General features: G+C 35.7%; 1 protein-coding gene across 7 annotated transcripts in view; it reads right to left on the bottom strand.

Moving 5' to 3' along the window:
* hs3st1 (heparan sulfate (glucosamine) 3-O-sulfotransferase 1) overlaps positions 1-12154 on the bottom strand; it is a 362702-nt gene that overhangs the window by 74891 nt on the left and 275657 nt on the right. The window lies entirely within an intron of this gene.

Here is a 12154-nt window from a genome sequence, read left to right as displayed (position 1 = left end):
TTTTCCACCGAATGATAAATTCCTGTTGCCTTTGCTATGAAGTGTAGCTGTTGGCAACGTCGGGGAAAAGTGCGTTCGATGGAGGAGAATTTAAGGAAACGACTGTTTCCTGGCATGCTCAGATCTCAACCGGGCTTAAAAGGGGCAGTGATTTATTACCAGGCCCTGCCAGGCACCGGGGGGGACGGGAGGGCTCTCAAACTCTCCGATAAGATGGAGGTGTTTTTAACCCGTCATACTACACGTTATCTCGGCTGTGAGGGAAAAGAAACAGCAGTTTTTTTGACATGCGTTCATAATAAGCTGGAGCCTATCCCAGCTAACCATTCCCACGCACTTAGGAACTAGAAGTGTGACCTGGTTGATTTTGGCGGCGCCAGTGGACCAAAGCGGTAGTGTTTTGCCAGGAGAAGACCACGCTGCAAAAACTGAAATCTAAGCAAGATGAAATATCTCCAATAAGGGTGATATTTGCTTATTTTCTGTCTGATAAGATAACTCTTCTCACTAAGCAGATTTTATGTTAGTATTTTGGTCTTAAATGATCTCAGTAAGATATATTATAGCTTGTTGCTGAGAATTTTTGACCTATATTTGTTATGATCTGCTGCCCGGATCATATTTCTTTTTACGTTTTCAAGTCACTTGTGTTTTTCTGTTAGTCTTGGTCCCATTCTAGTTCCTGTTTATGCACCTCTTAGTTGGTTACCATATTAAAGGCCTACTGAAACCCACTACTACCGACCACGCAGTCTGATAGTTTACATATCAATGATGAAATCTTAACATTATAACACATGCCAATACGGCCGGGTTAACTTATAAAGTGACATTTTAAATTTGCCGCTAAACTTCCGGTTCGAAACGCCTCTGAGGATGACGTATGCGCGTGACGTAGCCCGGGGAACACGGGTATGCCTTCCACATTGAAGCCAATACGAAAAAGCTCTGTTTTCATTTCATAATTCCACAGTATTCTGGACATCTGTGTTCGTGAATCTGTTGCAATAATGTTCATTGCATTATGGAGAAGGAAGCTGAACAAGCAAAGAAGAAAGTTGTCGGTGCGAAATGGACGTATTTTTCGAACGTAGTCAGCAACAACAGTACACAGCCGGCGCTTCTTTGTTTACATTCCCGAAAGATGCAGTCAAGATGGAAGAACTCGGATAACAGAGACTCTAACCAGGAGGACTTTTGACTTCGATACACAGACGCCTGTAGAGAACTGGGACAACACAGACTCTTACCAGGATTACTTTGATTTGGATGACAAAGACGCAGACGTGCTACTGTGAGTATGCAGCTTTGGCTTCTAAACATTTGATCGCTTGACCGTATGTGCGCAACTTTTTTTTGCGTATGTACGTAACTTTTTAAAAATATATAAGCTTTATGAACCTTGGGTTAGGTGAACGGTCTTTTGGGCTGAGTGATTGTGTGTGTTGATCAGGTGTTTGAATTGTATTGGCGTGTTCTATGGAGCTAGGAGCTAGCATAGGAGCTAGGAGCTAGCATAACACGTACCGTACGTGCGCGTCACGTACGTAACTTTTTAAAAATATATAAGCTTTATGAACCTTGGGTTAGGTGAACGGTCTTTTGGGCTGAGTGATTGTGTGTGTTGATCAGGTGTTTGAATTGTATTGGCGTGTTCTATGGAGCTAGGAGCTAGCAGAGGAGCTAGGAGCTAGCATAACAAACACGCAGGTGTTTTTATGCAGGATTAATTTGTGGCATATTAAATATAAGCCTGGTTGTGTTGTGGCTAATAGAGTATATATATATGTCTTGTGTTTATTTACTGTTGTAGTCATTCCCAGCTGAATATCAGGTCACCCCCGGCTCTCACAGCATCTTCCCTATCTGAATAGCTTCAACTCCCCACTAGTCCTTCACTTGCACTTTACTCATCCACAAATCTTTCATTCTCGCTCAAATTAATGGGGAAATTGTCGCTTTCTCGGTCCGAATCTCTCTCACTTCATGCGGCCATCATTGTAAACAATAGGGAACTTTGCGTATATGTTCAACTGACTACGTCACGCTACTTCCGGTAGGTGCAAGCCTTTTTTTTATCAGATACCAAAAGTTGCAATCTTTATCGTCGTTGTTCTATACTAAATCCTTTCAGCAAAAATATGGCAATATCGCGAAATGATCAAGTATGACACATAGAATAGATCTGCTATCCCCGTTTAAATAAAAAAAATTCATTTCAGTAGGCCTTTAACTTATTACGTTCACCTGCCACTGGGGTTCCCGACACGCACCTGTTGGTCATCATTGACATTATTATTTAAAGCCTGCCTTCTCAGTCAGTCGGTCTGGCTTCTCAGTTTTGCATCCCGCGACTGCCACGTAGGTTTGTTCTCGTTTCCTAAACTCCTGCTAGTAGATACAATCTGTGCTAAGTGTTAGCCTTAGCTTCCGGTGCGCTCAGCACCTCGTCCTGTCGGGTTGTTTTCTGTTTTGTACCAGTTTTGTGTTATTTGATAATTAAATCACGTCGTTACCTGCAAGTCCTGTCCGGTTTTCGTCCTTTGCATCTTGGGAGAACAAAAACCCCGCAGCACCATGCGCCCCGAACGTGACAGAAAAGAAGCCAGACCGACTGACTGAGAAGGCAGGCTTTAAAGGCCTACTGAAATGAATTTTTTTTATTTAAACGGGGATAGCAGATCTATTCTATGTGTCATACTTGATCATTTCGCGATATTGCCATATTTTTGCTGAAAGGATTTAGTATAGAACAACGACGATAAAGATTGCAACTTTTGGTATCTGATAAAAAAAAGGCTTGCACCTACCGGAAGTAGCGTGACGTAGTCAGTTGAACATATACGCAAAGTTCCCTATTGTTTACAATGATGGCCGCATGAAGTGAGAGAGATTCGGACCGAGAAAGCGACAATTTCCCCATTAATTTGAGCGAGGATGAAAGATTTGTGGATGAGTAAAGTGCAAGTGAAGGACTAGTGGGGAGTTGAAGCTATTCAGATAGGGAAGATGCTGTGAGAGCCGGGGGTGACCTGATATTCAGCTGGGAATGACTACAACAGTAAATAAACACAAGACATATATATACTCTATTAGCCACAACACAACCAGGCTTATATTTAATATGCCACAAATTAATCCTGCATAAAAACACCTGCGTGTTTGTTATGCTAGCTCCTAGCTCCTCTGCTAGCTCCTAGCTCCATAGAACACGCCAATACAATTCAAACACCTGATCAACACACACAATCACTCAGCCCAAAAGACCGTTTACCTAACCCAAGGTTCATAAAGCTTATATATTTTTAAAAAGTTACGTACGTGACGCGCACATACGGTCAAGTTATCGAATGTTTAGCAGCCAAGGCTGCATACTCACGGTACCTGATATTCAGCTGGGAATGACTACAACAGTAAATAAACACAAGACATATATATACTCTATTAGCCACAACACAACCAGGCTTATATTTAATATGCCACAAATTAATCCTGCATAATAACACCTGCGTGTTTGTTATGCTAGCTCCTAGCTCCTCTGCTAGCTCCTAGCTCCATAGAACACGCCAATACAATTCAAACACCCGATCAACACACACAATCACTCAGCCCAAAAGACCGTTCACCTAACCCAAGGTTCATAAAGCTTATATATTTTTAAAAAGTTACGTACGTGACGCGCACTTACGGTACGGTACGTGTTATGCTAGCTCCTAGCTCCTCTGCTAGCTCCTAGCTCCATAGAACACGCCAATACAATTCAAACACATGATCAACACACACAATCACTCAGCCCAAAAGACCGTTCACCTAACCCAAGGTTCATAAAGCTTATATATTTTAAAAAAGTTACGTACATACGCAAAAAAAAGCCAAAGCTGCATACTCACAGTAGCACGTCTGCGTCTTTGTCATCCAAATCAAAGTAATCCTGGTAAGAGTCTGTGTTGTCCCAGTTCTCTACAGGCGTCTGTGTATCCAAATCAAAAGTCCTCCTGGTTAGAGTCTCTGTTATCCGAGTTCTTCCATCTTGACTGCATCTTTCGGGAATGTAAACAAAGAAGCGCCGGCTGTGTACTGTTGTGGCTGACTACGTTCGAAAAATACGTCCATTTCGCACCGACAACTTTCTTCTTTGCTTGCTTGGCTTCCTTCTCCATAATGCAATGAACATGATTGAAACAGATTCACGAACACAGATGTCCAGAATACTGTGGAATTATGAAATGAAAACAGAGCGTTTTCGTATCGGCTTCAATGTGGAAGGCATACCCGTGTTCGTCGGGCTACGTCACGCGCATACGTCATCCTCAGAGGCGTTTCGAACCGGAAGTTTAGCGGCAAATTTAAAATGTCACTTTATAAGTTAACCCGGCCGTATTGGCATGTGTTATAATGTTAAGATTTCATCATTGATATATAAACTATCAGACTGCGTGGTCGGTAGTAGTGGGTTTCAGTAGGCCTTTAAATAATAATGTCAATGATGACCAACAGGTGCGTGTCGGGAACCCCAGTGGCAGGTGAATGTAATAAGTTACTATGGTAACCAACTAAGAGGTGCATAAACAGGAACTAGAATGGGACCAAGACTAACAGAAAAACACAAGTGACTTGAAAACGTAAACAGAAATATGATCCGGGCAGCTAAATAATATTATTTGATATTTTACGGTAATGTGTTAATAATTTCACACATAAGTCGCTCCTGAGTATAAGTCGCACCCCGGGGGCCAAACTATGAAAAAAACTGCGACTTATAGTCTGAAAAATACGGTGTGTGTATATATATATATAAAAGAAATACTTGAAAGTATATACACCAGAAACCACGGACCCCCAACCGCCCGCCCACCTAACCCCCCCTCCCAAATTCAAAGGTCTCAAGTATGTTTATGGCTAACACACACATTTCCGATAGCTAACATTAGCATTAGCATTTTGATTTGAGCATCTCAAACTCACTTAGTAGTTTAGCAGGGACAGAGCCAAGGTGGCATCGGTCTGAAATTCCTTGACTTTGAGATCACGCCAGCGAGTGAAAGCCGGGGCAATGTTGATCCTTGACTGCCGGGTAACCGTCCTTTTTCCTTTTACGACAAAACTTTTTGTTTCTTTGGTTGTTTTGGAGCTTTCGGCCATGATAGCAATAATAACACATAGGCGTTGTTCTTCTTCTTTTAGTTTTCTGGCGACACCTAGACGTTCGCATCCACTTCCGTCTTCTTAACGAATGGGGAAAGGGTGGTTCCTGACACCCCCTTCCCTCCCCCAAATTCACTAACGCTATGTCTACACTAAACCCGATATCCCCTTAGACCAGGGGTGCTCATTACGTCGATCGCGGAGGGTGTGTCAGTCGCCGTACCTGTCGTCAAAACTCCAAAGACCGACTGCACAGTTTCACAATAAAAGCGCTGCTTCATCCTGCTTTCGCTAACAAAATAAGAGTCTCAGAAAGCTGGCGTGCACAAGCTAGCAAGCTACGGAGTTTGCCGCCAATGTATTTCTTGTAAAGTGTATACAAAGGAGTACGGAAGCTGGACAAAAAAGATGCCAAAAACCAACCACTTTCATGTGGTATTGGACAGAAAGGATGACTTTTTTTCTCCTCCATTTGAAAATGCGGACGTTATCATTACCACTATCTGATTCCAATCAATGCAAGTCATCAGAATCAGGTAATACACCAACTTATATTCTTGTCTTCATGAAATATAGGAATCTATATGTGTTAAACATACTTGTATTATCTTTAAACACCTTTAACTTGTTAACAATATTAACTATATGTGTTAAACATGCTTGTAGTATCTTTAAACACCTTTAACTTGTTAACAATATTAACTATATGTGTTAAACACGCTTGTATTATCTTTAAACACCTTTAACTTGTTAACAATATTAACTATATGTGTTAAACATGCTTGCATTATCTTTAAACACCTTTAACTTATTAACAATATTAACTATATGTGTTGAACATGCTTGTATTATCTTTAAACACCTTTAACTTGTTAACAATATTAACTGTATGTGTTAAACATGCTTATATTATCATTAAACACCTTTAACTTGTTAACAATATTAACTATATGTGTTAAACATGCTTGTATTATCTTTAAATACCTTTATCTTATTAACAATACTAACTATGTGTTAAACATGCTTGTATTATCATTAAACACCTTTAACTTGTTAACAATATTAACTGTATGTGTTAAACATGCTTGTATTATCATTAAACACCTTTAACTTGTTAACAATATTAACTATATGTGTTAAACATGCTTGCATTATCTTTAAACACCTTTAACTTATTAACAATATTAACTATATGTGTTAAACATGCTTGTATTATCTTTAAACACCTTTAACTTGTTAACAATATTAACTATATGTGTTAAACATGCTTATATTATCATTAAACACCTTTAACTTGTTAACAATATTAACTGTATGTGTTAAACATGCTTGTATTATCATTAAACACCTTTAACTTGTTAACAATATTAACTATATGTGTTAAACATGCTTGTATTGTCTTTAAACACCTTTAACTTGTTAACAATATTAACTATATGTATTAAACATGCTTGTATTATCATTAAACACATTTAACTTGTTAACAATATTAACTATATGTGTTAAACATGCTTGTATTATCTTTAAACACTTTTAACTTGTTAACAATATTAACTATATGTGTTAAACATGCTTGCATTATCTTTAAACACCTTTAACTTGTTAACAATATTAACTATATGTGTTAAACATGCTTGCATTATCTTTAAACACCTTTAACTTATTAACAATATTAACTATATGTGTTAAACATGCTTGTATTATCATTAAACACCTTTAACTTGTTAACAATATTAACTATATGTGTTAAACATGCTTGTATTATCATTAAACACCTTTAACTTGTTAACAATATTAACTGTATGTGTTAAACATGCTTGTATTATCATTAAACACCTTTAACTTGTTAACAATATTAACTATATGTGTTAAACATGCTTGTATTATCTTTAAACACCTTTAACTTGTTAACAATATTAACTATATGTATTAAACATGCTTGTATTATCATTAAACACATTTAACTTGTTAACAATATTAACTATATGTGTTAAACATGCTTGTATTATCTTTAAACACCTTTAACTTGTTAACAATATTAACTATATGTATTAAACATGCTTGTATTATCATTAAACACATTTAACTTGTTAACAATATTAACTATATGTGTTAAACATGCTTGTATTATCATTAAACACCTTTAACTTGTTAACAATATTAACTATGTGTTAAACATGCTTGTATTATCATTAAACACCTTTAACTTGTTAACAATATTAACTATATGTGTTAAACATGCTTGTATTATCATTAAACACCTTTAACTTGTTAACAATATTAACTATATGTGTTAAACATGCTTGTATTATCATTAAACACCTTTAACTTGTTAACAATATTAACTGTATGTGTTAAACATGCTTGTATTATCATTAAACACCTTTAACTTGTTAACAATATTAACTATATGTGTTAAACATGCTTGTATTATCTTTAAACACCTTTAACTTGTTAACAATATTAACTATATGTATTAAACATGCTTGTATTATCATTAAACACATTTAACTTGTTAACAATATTAACTATATGTGTTAAACATGCTTGTATTATCTTTAAACACCTTTAACTTGTTAACAATATTAACTATATGTATTAAACATGCTTGTATTATCATTAAACACATTTAACTTGTTAACAATATTAACTATATGTGTTAAACATGCTTGTATTATCATTAAACACCTTTAACTTGTTAACAATATTAACTATGTGTTAAACATGCTTGTATTATCATTAAACACCTTTAACTTGTTAACAATATTAACTATATGTATTAAACATGCTTGTATTATAATTAAACACCTTTAATTTATTAACAATATTAACTATATGTGTTAAACATGCTTGTATTATCATTAAACACCTTTAACTTGTTAACAATATTAAGTATATGTATTAAACATGCTTGTATTATCATTAAACACATTTAACTTGTTAACAATATTAACTATATGTGTTAAACATGCTTGTATTATCTTTAAACACCTTTAACTTGTTAACAATATTAACTATATGTATTAAACATGCTTGTATTATCATGAAACACCTTTAACTTGTTAACAATATTAACTATATGTGTTAAACATGCTTGTATTATCATTAAACACCTTTAACTTGTTAACAATATTAACTATGTGTTAAACATGCTTGTATTATCATTAAACACCTTTAACTTGTTAACAATATTAACTATATGTATTAAACATGCTTGTATTATAATTAAACACCTTTAATTTATTAACAATATTAACTATATGTGTTAAACATGCTTGTATTATCTTTAAACACCTTTAACTTGTTAACAATATTAACTATATGTGTTAAACATGCTTGTATTATCTTTAAATACCTTTAACTTATTAACAATACTAACTATATGTGTCAAACATGCTTGTATTATCATTAAACACCTTTAACTTGTTAACAATATTAACTATATGTGTTAAACATGCTTGTATTATCATTAAACACCTTTAACTTGTTAACAATATTAAGTATATGTGTTAAACATGCTTGTATTATCATTAAACACCTTTAACTTGTTAACAATATTAACTATATGTATTAAACATGCTTTTATTAACATTAAACACATTTAACTTGTTAACAATATTAACTATATGTGTTAAACATGCTTGTATTATCATTAAACACCTTTAATTTATTAACAATATTAACTATATGTGTTAAACATGCTTGTATTATCTTTAAACACCTTTAACTTGTTAACAATATTAACTATATGTATTAAACATGCTTGTATTATCATTAAACACATTTAACTTGTTAACAATATTAACTATATGTGTTAAACATGCTTGTATTATCATTAAACACCTTTAACTTGTTAACAATATTAACTATATGTGTTAAACATGCTTGTATTATCATTAAACACCTTTAACTTGTTAACAATATTAACTATATGTGTTAAACATGCTTGCATTATCTTTAAACACCTTTAACGTATTAACAATATTAACTATATGTGTTAAACATGCTTGTATTATCTTTAAACACCTTTAACTTGTTAACAATATTAACTATATGTGTTAAACATGCTTGTATTATCATTAAACACCTTTAACTTGTTAACAATATTAACTATATGTATTAAACATGCTTGTATTATCATTAAACACATTTAACTTGTTAACAATATTAACTATATGTGTTAAACATGCTTGTATTATCTTTAAACACCTTTAACTTGTTAACAATATTAACTATATGTGTTAAACATGCTTGTATTATCATTAAACACCTTTAACTTGTTAACAATATTAGGTATATGTGTTAAACATGCTTGTACTATCATTAAACACCTTTAACTTGTTAACAATATTAACTATATGTATTAAACATGCTTGTATTATAATTAAACACCTTTAATTTATTAACAATATTAACTATATGTGTTAAACATGCTTGCATTATCATTAAACACCTTTAACTTGTTAACAAAAACACATCTTTCATAAATAAGTAAATATAAATTATATATATGAATGAGGTAGATCCCCACGACTTGATCAATTGAAAAGTAGCTCGCCTGCAGAAAAAGTGTGAGCACCCGTGCCTTAGACGAATAATTATTTAGCCTAAGCCCCGTTTCAGCCACACTAAACCTTCGCTTAAGGTTGCCCTCCTTGGATATTTTTTATAAATACGGTACATACCCACTCTGATGCTGCTCGTGACCATCTGGGACAGTAAAAACATCACCGCAGGCCACGTATAATTTAGAATAATGCAGTTTTACCTTTGAAAAACCCCAACAGCACTGTTGGGGAAAAAGAGCACTACTACCTGGCTAAAAGTGGAATATTTGCTGGTAGCTCTGTCATGAAAAGATCAAACTATCATACAAGTTGAGATTTGGGGATATTATTGATCGTAGAGGTTGAAAATTTTGTACAAATACAACCTCTTTGCCTATGCTACCCATATATATTATAGAGGTGTGTATGTATAACTTTGTCAACGCAACGCTGAGTTTTTTAACGAGCTACGAGGCGTTTGTGCTTGTTTGTTTGTGATTAAAAACAATGTGTTGGCAAATAAATTTTACTGCCAAGAATAATTGTCTGTCTTTTAACTGACGGCCCGTTTTTGCAAGGGCATATTACGACTAGACATGTCCTGTCTAATAAAACTGGCACATAAACTTTAAAAGCATTTTAAAGCTTTGTAATGGTTCGCCATAATAACCAAGACATCAATCATGTATCACACACTGTAATAATACAGGACTATTATGCATATAATTGTGATTGTACTTGACTCGTATTCTCCAACTGTAAAGCATTAAGATGATCCCTGGACTTTTCTATGAGTCCCTGGAGCAGGTTTTTAAGCACCAAATATGAGAAAAATGTAACAGCTTGCTCACTTGTTTGCTCGGCTCAGGGACATGATATCACCTCTGACCTGCAGTGACGTAGACCGTAAAAATAAAACACAAACCCCAAAACCAGTGAAGTTGGCACGTTGTGTAAATGGTGAATAAAAACAGAATACAATGATTTGCAATTCCTTTTCAACTTATATTCAATTGAATAGACTGCAAAGACAAAATACTGAACGTACGAACTGAAAAACGTAGTTATTTTTTGCAAACATTGGCTCATTTGGAATTTGATGCCTGCCACATGTTTCAAAAAAGCTGGCACAAGTGGCAAAAAAGACTGAGAAACAATCATCAAACACGTATTTGGAACATCCCACAGGTGAACAGGCTAATTGGGAACAGGTGGGTGTCATGATTGGGTATAAAAGCAGCTTCCATGAAATGCTCAGTCATTCACAAACAAGGATGGGGCGAGGGTCACCACTTTGTCAACAAATGCGTGAGCAAATTGTTGAACAGTTTAAGAACAACATTTCTCAACCAGCTATTGCAAGGAATTTAGGGATTTCACCATCTACGGTCTGTCATATCACCAAAAAGTTCAGAGAATCTGGAGAAATCACTGAACGTAAGCGATGATATTACGGACCTTCGATCCCTCAGGCGGTACTGCATCAAAAAGCGACATCAGTGTGTAAAGGATATCCCCACATGGGCTCAGGAAAACTCCAGGAAACCACTGTCGTTAACTACAGTTTGTCGCTACATATGTAAGTGCAAGTTAAAACTCTATTATGAAAAGCCAAAGCCATTTACCAACAACACCCAGAAACGCCGCCGGCTTCGCTGGGCCCGAGCTCATCTAAGGCATGGGTAACTTACACATCTGTGAAGGCGCCATTAATGCTGAAAGGTACATACAGGTTTTGGAGCAACATATGTTGCCATCCAAGCAACGTCATCATGGACGCCCCTGCTTATTTCAGCAAGACCATGCCAAGCCACGTGTTACAACAGCGTGGCTTCATAGTAAAAGAGTGCGGGTACTAGACTGGCCTGCCTGTAGTCCAGACCTGTCTCCCATTGAAAATGTGTGGCGCAATAAGAAGCCTAAAATACCACAACGGAGACCCCCGGACTGTTGAACAACTTAAGCTGTACATCAAGCAAGAATGGGAAAGAATTCCACCTGAAAAGCTTCAAAAATGTGTCTCCTCAGTTCCCAAACGTTTACTGAGTGTTGTTAAAAGGAAAGGCCATGCAACACAGTGGTAAAAATACCCCTGTGCCAACTCTTTGGGTAATGTTTATGAAGAATTTTGCATTGTCCCATTTACTCTCTGTAAAGCACCAGTTCCATTGGCAGCAAAACAGGCCCAGAGCATAATACTACCACCACCATGCTTGATGGTAGGTGTGGTGTTCCTGTTATTAAAGGCCTCATTTTTTCTCCTCCAAACATATTGCTGGGTATTGTGGCCAAACAGCTCAATTGTTGTTTCATCTGACATCACATGGACAAAGACAAGACCTTGTGGAGGAAAGTTCTGTGGTCAGATGAAACAACAATTGATCTGTTTGGCCACAATACCCAGCAATATGTTTGGAGGAGAAAAGGTGAGGCCTTTAATAACAGGAACACCATCCCTACCG

Source organism: Entelurus aequoreus, linkage group LG28, assembly GCF_033978785.1.
Source record: "Entelurus aequoreus isolate RoL-2023_Sb linkage group LG28, RoL_Eaeq_v1.1, whole genome shotgun sequence".
NCBI lineage: Eukaryota > Metazoa > Chordata > Actinopteri > Syngnathiformes > Syngnathidae > Entelurus > Entelurus aequoreus.
Note: the sequence above shows the minus strand (reverse complement) of the source record. Positions and strands in the feature narration are given on the sequence as shown.